Source organism: Arachis stenosperma, chromosome 7, assembly GCF_014773155.1.
Source record: "Arachis stenosperma cultivar V10309 chromosome 7, arast.V10309.gnm1.PFL2, whole genome shotgun sequence".
In the NCBI taxonomy this organism is placed as follows: domain Eukaryota; kingdom Viridiplantae; phylum Streptophyta; class Magnoliopsida; order Fabales; family Fabaceae; genus Arachis; species Arachis stenosperma.
This window is the reverse complement of record NC_080383.1, coordinates 27,188,030-27,207,086: the sequence shown is the minus strand read 5'-3', so window position 1 is coordinate 27,207,086 and position 19,057 is coordinate 27,188,030. Positions and strand designations below refer to the sequence as shown.

At 36.8% G+C, this 19,057-nt stretch overlaps 1 non-coding gene across 1 annotated transcript; it reads right to left on the bottom strand.

Moving 5' to 3' along the window:
• LOC130943241 (small nucleolar RNA R71) lies at window positions 1–108 on the bottom strand. Its single transcript, XR_009071767.1, has one exon. It is a non-coding gene; the product is annotated as a small nucleolar RNA R71 (small nucleolar RNA).
• Window positions 109–19,057: the final 18,949 nt, after the last annotated feature.

Here is a 19,057-nt window from a genome sequence, read left to right as displayed (position 1 = left end):
AAGCTTAGAGTGGAAGTCCAAACCTTCAGACAGAAGGATAGAGAATCCCTCTATGAAGCTTGGGAAAGATACAAACAATTGATCAGAAAATGTCCTTCTGACATGCTTTCTGAATGGAGCATCATAGGTATTTTCTATGATGGTCTCTCTGAACTGTCCAAGATGTCTTTGGATAGCTCTGCTGGAGGATCTCTTCATTTGAAGAAGACGCCTACAGAAGCTCAAGAGCTGATTGAAATGGTTGCAAATAACCAATTCATGTACACTTCTGAAAGGAATCCTGTGAACAATGGGACTAATCAGAAGAAAGGAATTCTTGAGATTGATGCTCTGAATGCCATATTGGCTCAGAACAAGATATTGACTCAACAAGTCAATTTGATCTCTCAAAGTCTGTCTGGAATGCAAAATGCACCAAGCAGTACTAAGGATGCTTCATCTGAAGAAGAAGCATATGATCCTGAGAACCCTTCAATGGAAGAGGTGAATTACCTAGGAGAACCCTACGGAAACACCTATAATTCTTCATGGAGAAATCACCCAAATTTCTCATGGAAGGATCAACAGAGACCTCAACAAGGTTTCAACAACAATAATGGTGGAAGAAACAGGTTTAGCAATGGCAAGCCTTTTCCATCATCTTCTCAGCAACAGACAGAGAATTCTAAGCAAAACCCCTCTGACTTAGCAACCATGGTCTCTGATCTAATCAAAACCACTCAAAGTTTCATGACTGAAACAAGGTCCTCCATTAGGAATTTGGAGGCACAAGTGGGACAGCTGAGCAAGAAAGTTACTGAACTCCCTCCTAGTACTCTCCCAAGCAATACAGAAGAAAATCCAAAAGGAGAGTGCAAGGCCATCAACATGGCCGAATTTGGAGAGGAAGGAGAGGAAGTGAACGCCACTGAGGAAGACCTCAATGGGCGTGCACTGACCTCTAATGAGTTCCCTAATGAGGAACCATGGGAATCTGAGGCTCAAAATGAGACCATAGAGATTCCATTGGACTTACTTCTGCCATTCATGAGCTCTGATGAGTATTCTTCCTCTGAAGAGGATGAGTATGTCACTGAAGAGCAAGTTGCTAAATACCTTGGAGCAATCATGAAGCTAAATGACAAGTTATTTGGAAATGAGACTTGGGAGGATGAACCCCCTTTGCTCACCAAAGAACTGGATGACTTGTCTAGGCAGAAACTGCCTCAAAAGAGACAGGATCCTGGGAAGTTTTCAATACCTTGTACCATAGGCACCATGACCTTCAAGAAGGCTCTGTGTGACTTAGGGTCAAGTGTAAACCTCATGCCTCTATCTGTAATGGAGAAGCTAGAGATCTTTGAGGTGCAAGCTGCAAGAATCTCACTAGAGATGGCAGACAACTCAAGAAAACAAGCTCACGGACTTGTAGAGGATGTTTTGGTGAAGATTGAAGACCATTACATCCCTGCTGATTTCATAGTCCTAGAGACTGGGAAGTGCATGGATGAATCCATCATCCTTGGCAGACCCTTCCTAGCCACAGCAAAGGCTGTGATTGATGTTGATAGAGGAGAGTTGATCATTCAAGTGAATGAAGAATCCTTGGTGTTTAAAGCTCAAGGATATCCCTCTGTCACCATGGAGAGGAAGCATGAAGAGCTTCTCTCAAAACAGAGTCAAACAGAGCCCCCACAGTCAAACTCTAAGTTTGGTGTTGGGAGGCCACAGCTAAACTCTAAGTTTGGTGTTGAACCCCCACTTTCAAACTCTAAGTTTGGTGTTGGGAGGTTCCAACATTGCTCTGAGAAAATGTGAGGCTCCATGAGAGTCCTCTGTCAAGCTAATGACACTAAAGAAGCGCTTGTTGGGAGGCAACCCAATGTTATATTTTACATATTTTCCTTTGTTATTTTATTTTATTTTGTAGGTTGATGATCATGAGAAGTCACAAAATCAATTGAAAAAGCAAAAATAGAATGAAAAACAGGAAGAAAAACAGCACACCCTGGAGGAGAGCTTGCTGGCGTTTAAACGCCAGTAAGGCTAGCAGGTGGGCGTTTAACGCCCAGTCTGGCACCATTCTGGGCGTTTATCGCCAGAAAGGGGCACCAGACTGGCGTTAAATGCCAGAAAAGGGCAAGAACCTGGCGTTAAACGCCAGAAATGGGCACCGGCCCGGCGTTTAACGCCAAAATTGGCTCAAAACGTGATTTTGCATGCCATTTGGTGCAGGGATGACTTTTCCTTGACACCACAGGATCTGTGGACCCCACAGGATCCCCACCAACCCCACCACTCTCTCTCTTCTTCACCCATTCACCAATCACCTCATTACCTCTTCCCCAAAAAAACCCTTCACCTATCAAAACCCTTCTTTCTCTTCACCACTCACATCCATCCTTCATAAAACCCTACCTACCTCACCATTCAAATTCACACCACTTTCCCTCCCAAACCCACCCTCACTTGACCGAACCTTACCCTTCCCCCTTCCCTATATATACCCTTCTTCACCTATCATATCTTTGGCCGAACACAAAAGCCATTCCCTTCTTCCTCATTTCTTCTTCTTCTACTCTCTTCTTTCTTCTTTTGCTCGAGGACGAGCAAACCTTTTAAGTTTGGTGTAGTAAAAGCGTTGCTTTTTCATTTTTCCATAACCATTTATGGCATCCAAGGCCGGAGAAACCTCTAGAAAGAGGAAATGGAAGGCAAAAGCTTCCACCTCCGAGTCATGGGAGATGGAGAGATTCATCTCAAGGGTGCATCAAGACCACTTCTATGAAGTTGTGGCCATGAAGAAGGTGATCTATGAGATCCCTTTCAAACTCAAGAAGGGTTAACTTTGATCAAAGGTTGTACCAAGTCCTCACAGTCATATGTGAAGAGGGCGCCCAATGGAAGAGAGATTCAAGAGGAAAGTCGGTTCAACTGAGAAGGCATGACCTCAAGCCCATCACTAAGAAAAGGATGGAGCAAACAAGAGACCCCTCTCATCATGAGATCCCTGAGATGCCTCAAGGGATGCACTTTCCTCCACAAAACTATTGGGAGCAACTGAACACCTCCCTAGGAGAATTGAGTTCCAACATGGGACAACTAAGGGTGGAGCACCAAGAACATTCCATCCTCCTCCATGAAATTAGAGAAGATCAAAGAATCATGAGAAAGGAGCAACAAAGACAAGGAAGAGATATTGAGGAGCTCAAGCACTCCATAGGATCTTCAAGAGGAAGAAAGAGCCGCCATCACTAAGGTGGACCCGTTCTTTAATCTCCTTGTTCTTTATTCTTCTGTTTTTCGAATTTTTTATGCTTATGTTTGTCCATGTTTGTGTCTTATGATCATTAGTGTCTTAGTGTCTATGCCTTAAAGTTATGAATGTCCTATGAATCCATCACCTTTCTTAAATGAAAACTGTTTTTATCACAAAAGAACAAGAAGTACAGGATTTCGAATTCATCTTTAAAACTAGCTTAATTAGTTTGATGTGGTGGCAATACTTTTTGTTTTCTGAATGTATGCTTGAACAGTGCATATGTCTTTTGAATTTGTTGTTCATGAATGTTAAAATTGTTGGCTCTTGAAAGAATGATGAAAAAGGAGACATGTTACTGAGGATCTGAAAAATCATAAAAATGATTCTTGAAGCAAGAAAAAGCAGTGAATACAAAAAAAAAAGGGGGAGAAAGAAGAAGAAAAGAAAAAGAAAGAAATAAAAGTTGTGATCCAAGGCAAAAAGAGTGTGCTTAAGAACCCTGGACACCTCTAATTGGGGACTCTAGCAAAGCTGAGTCACAATCTGAAAAGGTTCACCCAATTATGTGTCTGTGGCATGTATCTATCCGGTGGTAATACTGGAAGACAGAGTGCTTTGGGCCACGGCCAAGACTCAATAAGTAGCTGTGTTCAAGAATCATCATACTTAACTAGGAGAATCAATAACACTATCTGGATTCTGAGTTCCTAAAGAAGCCAATCATTCTGAATTTCAAAGGATAAAGTGAGATGCCAAAACTGTTCGGAGGCAAAAAGCTACTAGTCCCGCTCATCTAATTTGGAGCTAAGTTTCATTGATAATTTGGAGTCTATAGTATATTCTCTTCTTTTTATCTTATTTGATTTTCAGTTGCTTGGGGACAAGCAACAATTTAAGTTTGGTGTTGTGATGAGCGGATAATTTATACGCTTTTTGGCATTGTTTTTAGTATGTTTTTAGTAGGATCTAGTTAGTTTTTAGTATATTTTTATTAGCTTTTAGTTAAAATTCACTTTTCTGGACTTTACTATGAGTTTGTGTGTTTTTCTGTGATTTCAGGTATTTTCTGGCTGAAATTGAGGGACCTGAGCAAAAATCTGATTCAGAGACTGAAAAGGACTGCAGATGCTGTTGGATTCTGACCTCCCTGCACTCGAAGTGGATTTTCTAGAGCTACAGAAGCCCAATTGGCGCGCTCTCAACGGCGTTGGAAAGTAGACATCCTGGGCTTTCCAGAAATATATGATAGTCCATACTTTACCCAAGATTTGATGGCCCAAACCGGCGTTCAAAGTCACCCTCAGAATTCCCAGCGTTAAACGCCGGAACTGGCACCAAAATGGGAGTTAAACGCCCAAACTGGCATAAAAGCTGGCGTTTAACTCCAGGAAGAGTCTCTACACGAAAATGCTTCATTGCTCAGCCCAAGCACACACCAAGTGGGCCCGGAAGTGGATTTTTATGTCATTTACTTATCTTTGTAATTCTTAAGCTACTAGTTTCCTATAAATAGGACCTTTTACTATTGTATTTTCATCTTGGTTCTTCTGGTTCCCTCTCTGGGGCCGAAACCAATGATCACTCTTGTTCTTATGTATTTTCAACGGTGGAGTTTCTACACACCATAGATTAAGGTGTGGAGCTCTGCTGTACCTCGAGTATTAATGCAATTACTATTGTTCTTCTATTCAATTCCGCTTGTTCTTTGGCCAAGATATCACTTGTTCTTCAACTTGATGAATGTGATGATCCGTGACACTCATCAACATTCTCACCTATGAACAAGGTGACTGACAACCACTTTTGTTCTACAAGCAACCAAGGCTCTAGTGAATATCTCTTGGATTCCTGATACACGATGCATGGTTGATCGCCTGACAACCGAGTGCTCGCCTGACAAACGAGCCAGCCATTCCGTGAGATCAGAGTCTTCGTGGTATAGGCGAGAACTGATGGCGGCATTCAAGAGAATCCGGAAGGTCTAACCTTGTCTGTGGTATTCTGAGTAGGATTCAATGATTGAATGACTGTGACGTGCTTCAAACTCCTAGCAGGCGGGGCGTTAGTGACAGACGCAAAAGAATCACTGGATTCTATTCCGGCCTGACCGAGAACCGACAGCTGATTAGCCTATGCTGTGACAGAGCATAGGAACGTTTTCACTGAGAGGATGGGAGGTAGCCACTGACAACGGTGAAACCCTTGCATAAGCTTGCCATGGAAAGGAGTAAGAAGGATTGGATGAAGACAGTAGGAAAGCAGAGAGACGGAAGGGAAGGCATCTTCATACGCTTATCTGAAGCTCCTACCAATGAATTACATAAGTACCTCTATCTTTATCTTTATGCTTTATTCGTATATCACTATACCCATTTGAGTCTGCCTGACTAAGATTTACAAGGTGACCATAGCTTGCTTCATACCAACAATCTCCGTGGGATCGACCCTTACTCGCGTAAGGTTTATTACTTGGACGACCCAGTGCACTTGCTGGTTAGTTGTGCAAAGTTGTGTTTATGCCATGGTATTGAGCACCAAGTTCTTGGGGCCATTACTAGGGATTATTTGAGTTGTGAAAAGTAGTGATCACAATTTCGCACACCAGAAGTCAATATCCTCGTTTTGGCCTTTTGCTTCTAGTTTTTTCTTGGAGCTTCAATCCAAGAATTTTTTAATTTTTTTTGAAGACCTATTTGTAATCAATCGCTCTTTCTCGTTAAGAAGTTGCACCAGTTTTTATGTCTAATTTTTGTAAAGAGATTCAAGTTTCAAATTTATTCCAATAGCCAATGCATAGGCTATAGGAACTACCTCTGTTGGATCAAATGCATAAGATACATAATCCACATAACTTTGAGGTTTTTGGATTTGTCATTTTTCTCTTTGTCAGTTGCAATATTGTATCGTTCTTCTTTTCTAATTTCTTCACATGTATTTCTACCATCTAATTCATCTTGTTGTTCTACTTTAAGTTGAGCAGCACCTAAAGTACTAGGTTGATTTTCTTTTTCTTGCTTTAACTTCCCACCATCAATTTCTAACTAAACCTGCTTATGGAAGCCATGATCTATATCTGCATGATAATAAACTTAGGGCAACCTACTTTCTCTATACACCACAATTTGTAGCCTTACTTTCACAACTCGTGCATATTCTAGAAATATACATTTATTTGCACTCGCCATAAGTTTACCGACACTCGTATGGGCATACGTAGTGAAATCAAATATCTTTAAATCTAAATAACTTATAGGTTGACCGAAGCATACTTCTTGTGGAATTTTTAAATCGATTACAGTTGATTAAGATCGAGTTTCTCGATAAACGGCTATATTGATCGCCTAAATCTAAAATGATTTGGGAAGACCATCATTGATTCTCATGCATCGTGTTCACTTCAAAGGTGTTCTATTCATCCATTTTGCAATTCCATTCTGCTGTGGTGTTCTAGGCAGTACAGTATGGTGCCTTACTGTGCTAGTATTTCTGCAGAACTCAACAAATTCTTGACTACAAACTCTCTACCATTGTTGGTTCTGTGTCTCTTAATTGATCGTCTAGTTTATTTCTCGAGCATGATCTTTCATTGCTTGAATTTACCAAAGCGCTTCATCTTTTTTCTTCAGGAAATAAACTTATATTTTTTTTTTTGGAATAATCATCATCAATGAGAGAAAATAATGAGCTCCACCTAACGAGTTAATAGGGACAGGAGCCAAATGTCTAAGAGGACATACTCCAATACTCTCTTGCTATTTTATTTACCATAATTGAACTTCACTTGTTTTTGTTTTTTAAAGACACAGTTTTCACATAATTACAACTCTTTATATCTTTTAGCAAGTCTTTACTAACAAGTATGGACATTCCTTTCTCATTTATGTCACCAATCTTTATATGCCACGGTTGTATAGCATCATTATCGCCTTTTTTAGAGGATAGAACAATACAATTTTCAATGACTATGTTTTTTTACAATGGATAAATCCCACCATGAAAGCTTTTTTTTCATTACCCCCATTGAGCCTTTCAATACTTTCATGAAATAACATTCTCACCAATAAATTTGTAATCTTTTTGACAAAGGCATTTAATGAAACGAGGTCTCTAATTCTAATGTGTCATGAATAAATCAAAACTGATATCATCATCTAATTCTATTCGCACCTCTCCTTTAGCTACAACTGGAATAAATATGCTATCCTCTAGCCTGATCTTTTCTTTATTACTTTTGTAGGAGGTAAAAAAAAGTATCTATTAAGCGTCATAGTGAAAGATGCATCATAATTCAATCCAATAAAGACGATTAAAACAAAACTAGTGATCAGTATCACCGTCATTAAATCTTTCCAATGGACTTCTACAACGTGCTGAAATTTGCATGGCAGATTTAGATTTTTTCATATGAAATCTTGTCAATGGGAAGTACTAAATAAATGTATATCGAGAATCCATTAATCAAACAAGGTATATCTTCTGATCAATATAGTAAAGCTCTACATCCAAGCAAAATCCTTATCTAAGTTTATCCAAGTTGTTGTAACAACTTTTCAAATCTCGCGCTCCTTCTCCTTCTCCATTTCTTTCTCCTTCTCCTTCTCCTCCTCTGATTTCTTCTTCTTCTTTTTCCAAATTTGCTCAGGTTCTTCTTCTTCTTCCAAATTTGTACACGCAGGTTTTTCTTCTTTCCTTCTTCTTATCCTCCTCTTTCTTCTCCTTCTCTTAGAGATTATCAATTCAATTCAATTCAAATCAGAACACCTGCGTCCATTTAGTTCAATTCAATTTATAATTAACCGAACATGTTATTAAGGTAAAACAATGGTATAGTACTAAGTGTATGGAACATTCTCCATTATATAAAATCAAATTCAAAATAGCTTTCTGCATAATGAACCGAACACGTTATTAAGGTGAAACAATTGTATAGTACTAAATGAACGGAACATTATCCATTATATAAAATCAAATTCAAAATAGCTTGCTGCATAATGAACCGAACACGTTATTAAGGTGAAACAATTGTATAATTCTAAATAAACGGAACATTATCCATTATATAAAATCAAATTCAAAACACCTGTGTCTACAATTTAGAGATTATCAATTTAACTCAATTCAGAATACTTGCGTCTATTCAATTCAATTCAATTCAATTCATAATGAACCGAACATGTTATTAAGGTAAAATAATTGTATAGTACTAAATAAACGGAACATTATTCATTATATAAAATCAAATTCAAAATAACTTTCTGCATAATGAACTGAACACATTATTAAGGTAAAACAATTATATAGTACTAAATAAATAGAACATTATCCATTATATAAAATCAAATTCGAAACAGCTTTCTGCATAATGAACCGAACACGTTATTAAGGTAAAACAATTGTATAGTACTAAATGAACGTAACATTATCCATTAATAAAATAAAATTTAAAATAGCTTTCTGCATAATGAACCAAACACGTTATTAAGGTGAAACAATTGTATAGTACTAAATGAATGAAATAATATCCATTACATAAAATCAAATTCAAAACACATGTGTCTACAATTTAGAGATTATCAATCCAATTCAATTTAGAACACTTGCGTCCATTCAATTCAATTCAATTCAATTTAGCAATTGCATTCCGAGGAGAAGGAGGAGGTATGCGTGAATTTGAAAGAAGAAGAGGACGTATGCGTGTATTTGAAAAAAGAAGAAGCACGGGAGAAGAGAAAAAGAAAAAGCGCATGTAGTGACGTTCTTTTAATGAGAGTGGTTTTTGTTGGTGTTGGACTTACTTGGATAAACTTGGATGAAAAAAAATACTTGGACGTGTAGTAATTCTGTTCGCTAATTACTCTGAAGCCAAAAACCTAAAAGAATACTATCATGAGAACGAAGCATCACATTTGGTTTTTGGCATCAAACGAATTTAACTAGAAAATTTATGAGTTTTCAATTAATATTACTTAACTCTTGGTCTTTTATTTTTTCTTTAAATTTTCAATATTAAATTATAAATTTTTTATCTGAAATAATCCTTTATTTTTAATCTTAAACCTTTTAAAATAATGAAGGTATTAAAAATAAGAGTAAAGTGACAATTAGGTCCATGAGCATTTCGCGTTCGGACAATTTAGCCCTTGAAAAAAAAAGTACAAATAGATCCCTCAGGAAACAAAACATGGACACATTACATCCTTCTATTAGTAAGACAAACGGCGCCTCTGACATAGACTGTTAATGTGTTGAGGTGTCCGTTAAATGCCACAGTGGAATTACTCTGAATGGGGAGGACAAATTAGTCCTTCTATATTGCTTGGATTTAAAATGCTTCAAAACCCTAAGTTTTCAGAATTTCCAATTATTCACTCTGAAACTAAACCCTAGCACAACGCATAATGAATAGCACCGAAAGCTCCAGAAGCACAAGGCGGCAAAGAATGGAAAGGAATAAAGACAGCGGTGGAAGTTGTAGGGGTGACTCAACACATGGAAGAGGCTTCAGCAATAAAATCGCGCCCAGGTATAATTGTTAGCTATATGCAACAATATACAAGTCTGAAACAGTAGAGAATCCAGATAGGTTGTTTTTAGGATGCCCAAACTATAGGGTAAATGTAAATTCAAATTGTTTTTTTTATGAGTTCTGAGTGTTCCTGTTGAATTGAAATTTATAGCTGCTATTCATTGTATATTTTTTGTTGTATTTACAGGACAATTTGCCATACTGCAAATTCTTTAGATGGTTGGATGATGTTGCTGGAGATGTGGAGGTTGAAAGTTCTAAGCAGGGAGTGGAGGATAGATTAATTGATTTAGAGGAGAGAATTCTAAGAATGGAAATAGATTGTAGAAATAAGGAAACTCCAAGAGAAATTACTGGTAGTAGATTTAGGAATATTGTGTATTTTATGGCTGGTTTCTAAGTTGCAATAATTGTGAATGTGTGGAGCAAGGGTTCTGGGTGAATCAAGTTAGATAGTTGAAGCATGAATGTAGTAGTATTTGTAATTGTATTATTATGAATGCGATAATGAATAACTATTTTTGAATCATTGTATAATATATGATGGATGTTGGTGTTAATGAATCTGATGTTTACATAGATGAACTGAAAGAAATCAAGTAACTATAATGAGCATAAAAGCATTGTTATATTATCTAAGCTTCCAAAATATTGTTTCCAGTTATATGGGTTGATCCAAAAAGAGGCTGAACACTTGTCTATGTTACTAAATCAAAAGGAAACCTACATAGCAACATTATCATAACTGCACAATATATTGTGCCTAATTCAAAACAGGATTTAAGCCCAAAGAAAGTTTATCCAAAATATTAATCGATTACAGCCAAGTTACTAATCCATTATATCCAAAATACTAAAGTTTCATAGATTGAAGACTTCAACTAAGGCTTAAATCTAGGGGTGGGAATGAAGTGAAACATTCTTGAAGCTATTTTCGAACTTGTTGCAGCCAGAGTTTTTGCAGAAATACCATCAGTTGATCTTATTGGTTGTTGTGGTGGAGGTTGTTTGGGCCTTATAATTGATTGCTTTTTTCTGAACAAGGCTGGATTCGGTGGCCTAGCATCACAGGATTTTGACTGGACCTGAGTTGGATTTTTTCCTTAGGTAGTAGTTGTTGAAGGGGGCTTAGTATAGCCTTGAGATTGGGTTGTAAATCTGATTTGGTTTTGAACTGGAGCAGGAGTCCTAAGTTGGGCTTGGGCTTGACCAGGACGCCTGAACTAGGCTTGGGCTTGACCTGGAGACCTGAACCTTGTGGACCTTCTTGTTTTCCTTTTTTCTCTCTTTTACAGCATCTTCCAATTGGCCCTGCGATGTTGACAAAAAAAATCATTATGAACCACATCCATTTGATATTAAACACACAAATACAGTAGACACAACATCATCCACAAAGAACTTACAGTTGCATCAGTTACATTAGTGTCAGTGCCAGTTGTTACAGGTCCATGTTGAACAGCATCATCAGAATTATTTGCAACATTTGTATTAGTGACAGCTCCATTAGTCACAGACCCAGGTGGTGCAACATTTTGAGTAGTGACAACAGGATTATAATTTTCTTCTTGGACTGGCTTTGCCTAAATAGACATGAATGGTACAATTGCTCCAATATCACACTAAGCTTCTAAATAATCGATGAACTATTTTTCAGTCTAGGACCACTAAACCCTCACAAGTTAGTGATAGGATATTTACATCCCTAATACAAACTATAACAGACAACTAAATCCTTAAAAATAGTGCAAATATACAATTAACTAAGATTACCTGTGGTTGTGGGTCCGGTGAAGCAATGGTTTCTTGATTCTCTGCTTGGGGAGCACTGTCAGCCTATGGTATATCTTCTTGTGTATCATTCTTTGAAGAGGACCTGTCTCTTTTTTTTTTCTTTCTTAGTTATTGGAGCTCCTTTGCATGTTTTGGAGTAATGGCCAGATTTGCCACACTTGGTGCAAGTCACACTGAAGTTTCTCCTAACTTTATTTGCATTCAGTAGTGGCTCAACAGTATCTTTTCTTCTTGCATGTAGCTTTGGTTGCCCAATGGGTCTCTTAAACTTGGGTGGAATAGGTCTTGATCCTTTTGCCCTCTCCCAATATTGCTCACTCGGAACAGGTTGAACACAATGTTGGTATGTAGCATTGAATGAGCTCATTTGCAGCCATCGGTGACAATAGTCTTCAGGTCACTCATTTCTCCAGGCTATAGCAAATATAGCATGCACACACAACATTCCTGACACAAACAAGTTAACAACAACAACAAACCAAATCAGAAAAGCTAACAAACTATATCTACAGCTACTGTCCAGAAAGCTCTATGGATAGGAAATGTTTGATACTACCTGTGAGTTGCCACACATTACATGTGCAGGTGCTCTGGCCTAGATTTATTGACACCTTCTTTCCATCACACTGAACCTCATATTTGACTCGATCATCATCACTAATCCATTGTGGCTGTCACTTATCGCTAGCCTTCTTTAGTATCTCCATCTTTTTTTTGTTGAACTGGTGCAATATTTCCCTTGTACCCACCCAAAAGTCTCTTGTGATTTGTCATCCTTCTCATAATATAATATCTGAGTTCTTCACACATAGTCAATACTGATTTTGCCCTGTAATCCACAATCCTTGAGTTTTAGACCTCACACATGTTATTGGTCAAATTATCTATCTTAGGCCAGTGGCTAAAGTATGCTTTGACCCATACAGCAGGCTCAAACTTAGCCAAATAGGCCCATGCTTTATCATTTATCTTCTTTAACTTGTCCATGCTTCTTTTAACTCAACTGCAGTCATACATCTAGCACACTCCCACACAGCACCTTTAGTTTGCTTATTTTTGTATTACTTCAAAACATTTTTTCAGATGTGCATCACACAGTTTCTGTGATGTGCATTGGGCATCACTTCTCGAAGTGCAGGAACCAGACCCTAACAAGAAACACATATAATTCAAACCATGCTAACATGTGAAGAATACATCTAAATTTTTACCTTTTGTTGGTCAGATATAAAGCTCCATCTGTGTGTTTGGATGTCTCCCAAATCTTTTAGCAATAGAGTCAGAAACCATTTACATGTTTTCTTGGTCTCTGATGCAACCACAACATAAGCTACCACATAGAAATGGTTATTTGAGTCTTGAGCCATAGCAGATAATAACTGTCCCTCGTAATAGCCCTTTAGAAAACACCCGTCCAACCCAATCAATGGGCGACATTCTGCCTTGAAACCTTGCTTACATGTATCTAGACAAATATAAAGCCTGTCAAAAAGTGGAAGAGATTGTAGAATTGGCTCAACTCCTAACAAGGCTGTGCTGCCAGAATTATTTCTCAACATCTCAGCTAGGTAATCTCTTAATTTACCATACTGTTCACTTTCCTTGTCAATTACTAACTCCCTTACCTTTTTAAGTGCCCTTTGCATACTTTTGTAGTGAATTTGCATGTTATAATCCTTTTGTGTGAGCTTTGGACGTGTCTGTAATCGCTTCTCAAGTTTCTCAGTAAGCCATCTCACATCTGCCTGATTGCTTCCAAAGTCTTGATTGCATGTATGCTCATGAAAAAAAAGTCTTGATTTGAAAACAATCTTCACTTGAATTTCATGAGCAAAAAATTAAGGAGGGACAATATTCCTCAACACACTTGGCTCTTAACCTCAGCTTGTCATTCTTTTGCCACTGTAATTCTCTACCTTGAGCTACTGTCTAGTCTTTTAGCACCCTTTTGAACTAGTCCAAAGTGTCAAAATTTATACCAATTTCTAGTTTCACTTCTCCAAATTCAGCATCCTCCTAGAAGTCATCAAAACCAGTCATGTGAACATCATTCTTTTCATTGCTTCCAACAGGAGTGTACAAGTCTTCTAATTCATAATCAAAGACTTTTCCATCATCTGACTCCTTATGAGCACGTGTTTCCCCCAAAAAGGATCCTACAAAAGGGTCATCCCCAGCCTCTTCAGCATTATGTGCATGTTCATGATGTTCATGATGGTCTTCATCCCCATCATCTCCAATTTCAATTGGGGTTTGACTTGAGTTGGAGTTCCCCACATGTTTTCTGGTCTGTTGTTGCAATCTTGAACTCCTCCTCACCTTCTTATATTCCTTCTTCTTTTAAGGTTTATGGGAATTGCTAGTTACATGAGTCTCTTTGTTAGTAACTTTTTTTCCTTTTAGAGAAATCACGTTCTTTCTATTTGGAGAACGGTTACTGTCCGCAACCTTCTTCTTTTTTATCATTCTTGGAGGCTCCTCTTCAATATTAGTGTCTGATTCGTCAATACCAGCCGGTGGAAAGCTTGTACAGCTCATCTTCAATGCTCTTGTAACCATCATCATCACTATTGTCATCATAAAAAATAGGAGGATCCACAGCTTCATCACACCCTATAGCATCTTCTCAAAATATATATAGAACTCCTCTCACTTCTTGTTTTGCATTTTGTGCTCCCTTAAAGCATTGATATCTGAATCTCCAAAAATAGGATGCAAACTGGCTTCAAAACTAGCAGCATTCGGATAAAACTACATCATTGCTTTGTAATCATCGTATCCCAAACTCTTGAACAATTCCTTCAAGTCAAAGAAGTTCATAAGGTCCAGATCCATCTCTAGAAACCTCTCAACTAACACATCCCGGTAACTCAACTCTCCCCATTTGTTCCTCACAAATTTTTCTCCATGGTGGAACACAGGAATAGCAAATTCCTCCATCTTTTCAATACAAATAAAATTATCATTCGAATAAATTGGGACAACAATTAACTCAAGAATCAGGAATATGTATGTCTTTTTTTATTATGACATAAAGTGATACTAGTCTTTCTGCTAATCATTAGTTTCAACAAATGCATAAATATTTCTAAATGTGACAAAATGTGTCATGCAGACATGTTAAAAAATATGGGACCACCATTCTTTGCAGAAGACTAAACAATTTGTTCCAATCAACGGGACCACCATAAAAGTAACTGATAAAGGGTTACACTAACTGACAAAAGTATCACCATTTTTTACCTTACTCGAGGATGTCCCCGCTAACACCAGTTCCCTTGACGCTGTCTTCGTCCTTTCCGATACGTTGAAGAAGGATCGTCACTTTTGTTACTATAGAGCCAACACTCTTTGACTCCAGCATCTCCTTAGGGTTAATAGGTAATAACAATGGGTAACTGAAGGTTAAAGGCAAAGTGAAACAAATATAAACGAAGGAAACCAAAAAAACAACGTCGTCCTATTACATATATGGCAGTAACGGACACGTCTCAGAACAGCAAGGCAATTCCGTTCCGTTTTGACACATGGACTGACGGAAGGATGTAACGTGTCCACGTTTCGTTTTCTGAGGGATCTATTTGTTACTTTTTTTTCAGGGGCTAAATTGTCTAAACGCGAAATCCTCAGAGGCCTAATTGTCACTAATGGGGCTAATCGTCGGTCTAGAAATTCACTAATGAGAATCGCGTTGCAAGTATGGTTCCAAACCGACAACTAACCCTTTATCAAAGTTTAAATTTTGGTTGTCACAAGTTCAACCCCAATAAAAATTAACTGAGAGTATTACTCTCGGGTCGTTCTCCCTAGGAATTACAATCAAGTGCTCAATTATTGGTTATGAAGGAAATCAGAAGTTGAGGTAGCAATTAATAAGAAATCTAAATAACAAGAAAATAAATGACAATCAACTAATAAGAGAAAGGAAAAGAACTCTTGGCTAAGGCGTAGAAATTGAGATCACCATCCTTGTCTACAAACCATATATTGACAACTATGAGGAACCAATCTCATCAAGTCTACTTCTATTTTTGAAGTACGTTATATAGGTTTGATCAACATCAACCCATAAGTTCCAACCTAGCTACTAATTAACTTAGTAGTGGGTTAGTGTTAACAGGTATCGAATTGACCAACAAGGGTTCCCAAATCATCAATCCAATTAGATCCAATGACTCAAGATTATTAAATTCTCTTAGCCTAGGCCAAGAGTGTAGAAAACTACTCCATAAATAGTGAAAATATTTTGTCGAACACTTGGTAGGCAATAAAAGCAAACTTCATGCAATTCAAAAATTAATAGAAACTATAATTAGACCAAGCAAGAAATCAATAATAATAATGAAAGCAAATATCAAAAGATATGAAAATGTAAAATTGCATTTAAAAGGAATTGAGTTTAACAAGAGAGTTTATGAACTAAAATTGCCAACATAAAGAAATTAACAAGGGAAGTAGATAAACTAGGACACTCGAACAATAAAGAGTGAGGAAAACTGGATTCAAACAAGATTGAAACCTAACCCTAAAAAAATTGAAATAAGATACCCTAAATTATAGAGAGAAGAAAGAGTTTCTTTCTCTAGAATTTTATCCTAAAACATGATCAAAACCTCCACTATGACTTCCCTCCCATTCCCCTTTAAAGGCTTCAATCCTTAGCCTTTATCCATTCAGAATCACGTTGGATTTGGGCCTGGAGCCTTGCAGAAATTGCCAGCCACGTTTTTCATAATTGAGTCATGTGCTGGACGTTACGCGTGCGCGTCGGATGAGCTCTTCACAAGTCACGCGTACGCGTCATGTTGCACATGCGCGTCGGGACCAACTTTTCCAAATCTCTATTCTTCATGTTCCTTCCACTTTTGCATGCTTCCTTTCCATCCTTTAAGCCATTCTTGTCCTATATATAGATCCTGAAATCACTTAACAACACATCACGGCATCGAATGGTAATATAGGACAATTAAAATGTAGCATTTTTATGGCTAAAAAAGCATGTTTTGAACTATGAAGCATAATTAGAAAGAAATCATAAAAGCATGCAATTTATATGAATGAATGTGAAAAACATTGATAAACCCATCAAATTCAACACAAGATAAACCCTAATATTGTTATTTTTATTTAATTTTATAAACTTGTTTGTCATTTATTATTATAGCTTATAATTATTAGACATTATCAAAAATATATATATAATATTATGTGTAATTTATTATAATACGCATATAATATTTAAGATAATATTTTATATAATAATATATGTTCTAATTTAAAATTTTATAATATAAAAATTGTTAAAATAATAATATTAAAATTTAATTTAATCTTTACTTTTTTAATAATTTCATATTTAAAAGTGATTTTATTTATTTATTATTTAAATAATATTTTATTAATTATAATTATTTTTGAATTTAAATACCCAGACATAAATCACGTTAAAATAAATTTAATTTTAATTAAAATTAATTTCTTCACCAATTCATTGTCATATTTACCTTGGTGCACAAAAATACCACTAGGAGTTTGTTTGATTTGAAGTCCAAGGAAGAATGTGAGTTCTCCCATCATACTCATATCAAACTCACTAGTCATTAGTTTTTCAAATTCTTCACACAAGGTTTCATTTGCCGATCCAAATATAATGTCATCCACATACACTTGAATAAGCAAGAAATGATCATCAGATTCTTTAATAAAAAGAGTAGTATCCATAGTACTTATTTGAAAATTATTTTGCAACAAGAAAGTGCTAAACCTTTCATATCAAACTCTAGGAGCTTGTCTCAAACTATAAAGTGCTTTTACAAGTTTAAAAACATGATTTGAAAAATTTTTGTTTTCAAAGCCGGGGGGTTGAGCTACGTAAACTTCTCTATCAATAAATCCATTCAAAAAGACACATTTGACATCCATTTGAAATAATTTAAAGTCTTTGTGGGCAACATAGGCAAGCAATAATCTTATTGCTTCTATTCTAGCCACCAGAGCAAATGACTCATCAAAGTCAATGCCCTCTTCTTGATTGTAACCTTGGGCCACTAATCTAGCCTTGTTACGAATCACACTACCATCCTTATCCAATTTATTTCTAAAGATCCACTTGGTACCGGTTACCTTCTTGCCATTAGGGTAAGGAACAAGAGTCCAAGACTCATTCTTTTCAAATTGGCTTAACTCTTCTTACATAATTTTAACCCAAGAAGGATCTTCAAGTGCTTCTTTCACATTTTAAGGCTCCAATTGGGATAAAAAGGTAACGTTGTTGACATTGGCTTTCTTCTTGCTTGAGGATCTAGTGGTGACTCCATTAGAAGGATCCCCAATAATAAACTCATGAAGGTAGTTCTTCAAGAATTTCCACTCTCTAGGTTTATCTGACGGGTTTTTAGTTTGGCTTTGACTTGGTTCATCAATGCTCACAGATCCAGAATCTCCTACTTCATCAGGAGACAAAACCAGATTATCTCCTACACTCTGATCTGTAGGGTTAGAGCCATCATTCTCCACGAATGGTGTTGGTTTATCATTTCTTTGTTTCTCTTGTGGATTCAACTCAGTTTCAATTCCGGCGTCATCCTCTATAATAGAACTTGGAATGCTGTTAGTGTCACAAAATAAAACATGTATGGATTCTTCTATGGTTCTATGTTCTTTGAGATAAACTCTATAAGCTTTACTAGTGGTTGAGTATCCTACAAACATACCTTCATATGATTTTGGATCAAATTTTTTAAGATTATCTTTATTATTTAACACAAAGTATTTGTGTCTAATATGTGAAAGTACTTAACATTTAGAGGTGTTCCTTTCCATAGCTCATAAGAAGTTTTCTTTAACCCTTTTCTAATGATGGTTCTATTTAAAATATAGCAAGTTATGTTCACAGCTTCTGTCCAAAGAAATTTTGGAACTTCATTCTCATAAAGCATTGCCCTAGTCATTTCTTGGAGACTTCTATTTCTCCTTTCAACAACCCCGTTTTGTTGGAGAGTTCTATGACATGAAAAATTATGAGAAATTCTAAATTCATCATAAAACATTTCAAAGTCTTGATTCTCAAACTCCTTTCCATGATCACTTCTTAGACAAGCTATTTTTAAATCCTTCTCATTTTGAATTCTTTTACAAAAAAAAGAGAAAGCTTTGAATGCATCATTTTTGTGGGCCAAGAAAAGAACCCATCCAAATCTAGAGTAGTCATCAACCACCACTAAACCATAGTATTTTTCTCCCAAACTTTGGACTCTAGTAGGACCAAAAAGATCAATGTGTAGCATTTCTAATGGCCTTTTGGTAGAGATTCCATCCTTGGGCTTAAAAGAAAATTTGGTTTGTTTGCCCAATTGACATGCATCACAAGTGATATCTTTGTCAAACTTTAAGTTAGGAATACATCTAACCAAATTTTTCTTTACAAGCTTAGAAATTTGGTACATGCTTGCATGTCCTAATTTCTTATGCCAAATCCATTTTTCAGATTCTATGGA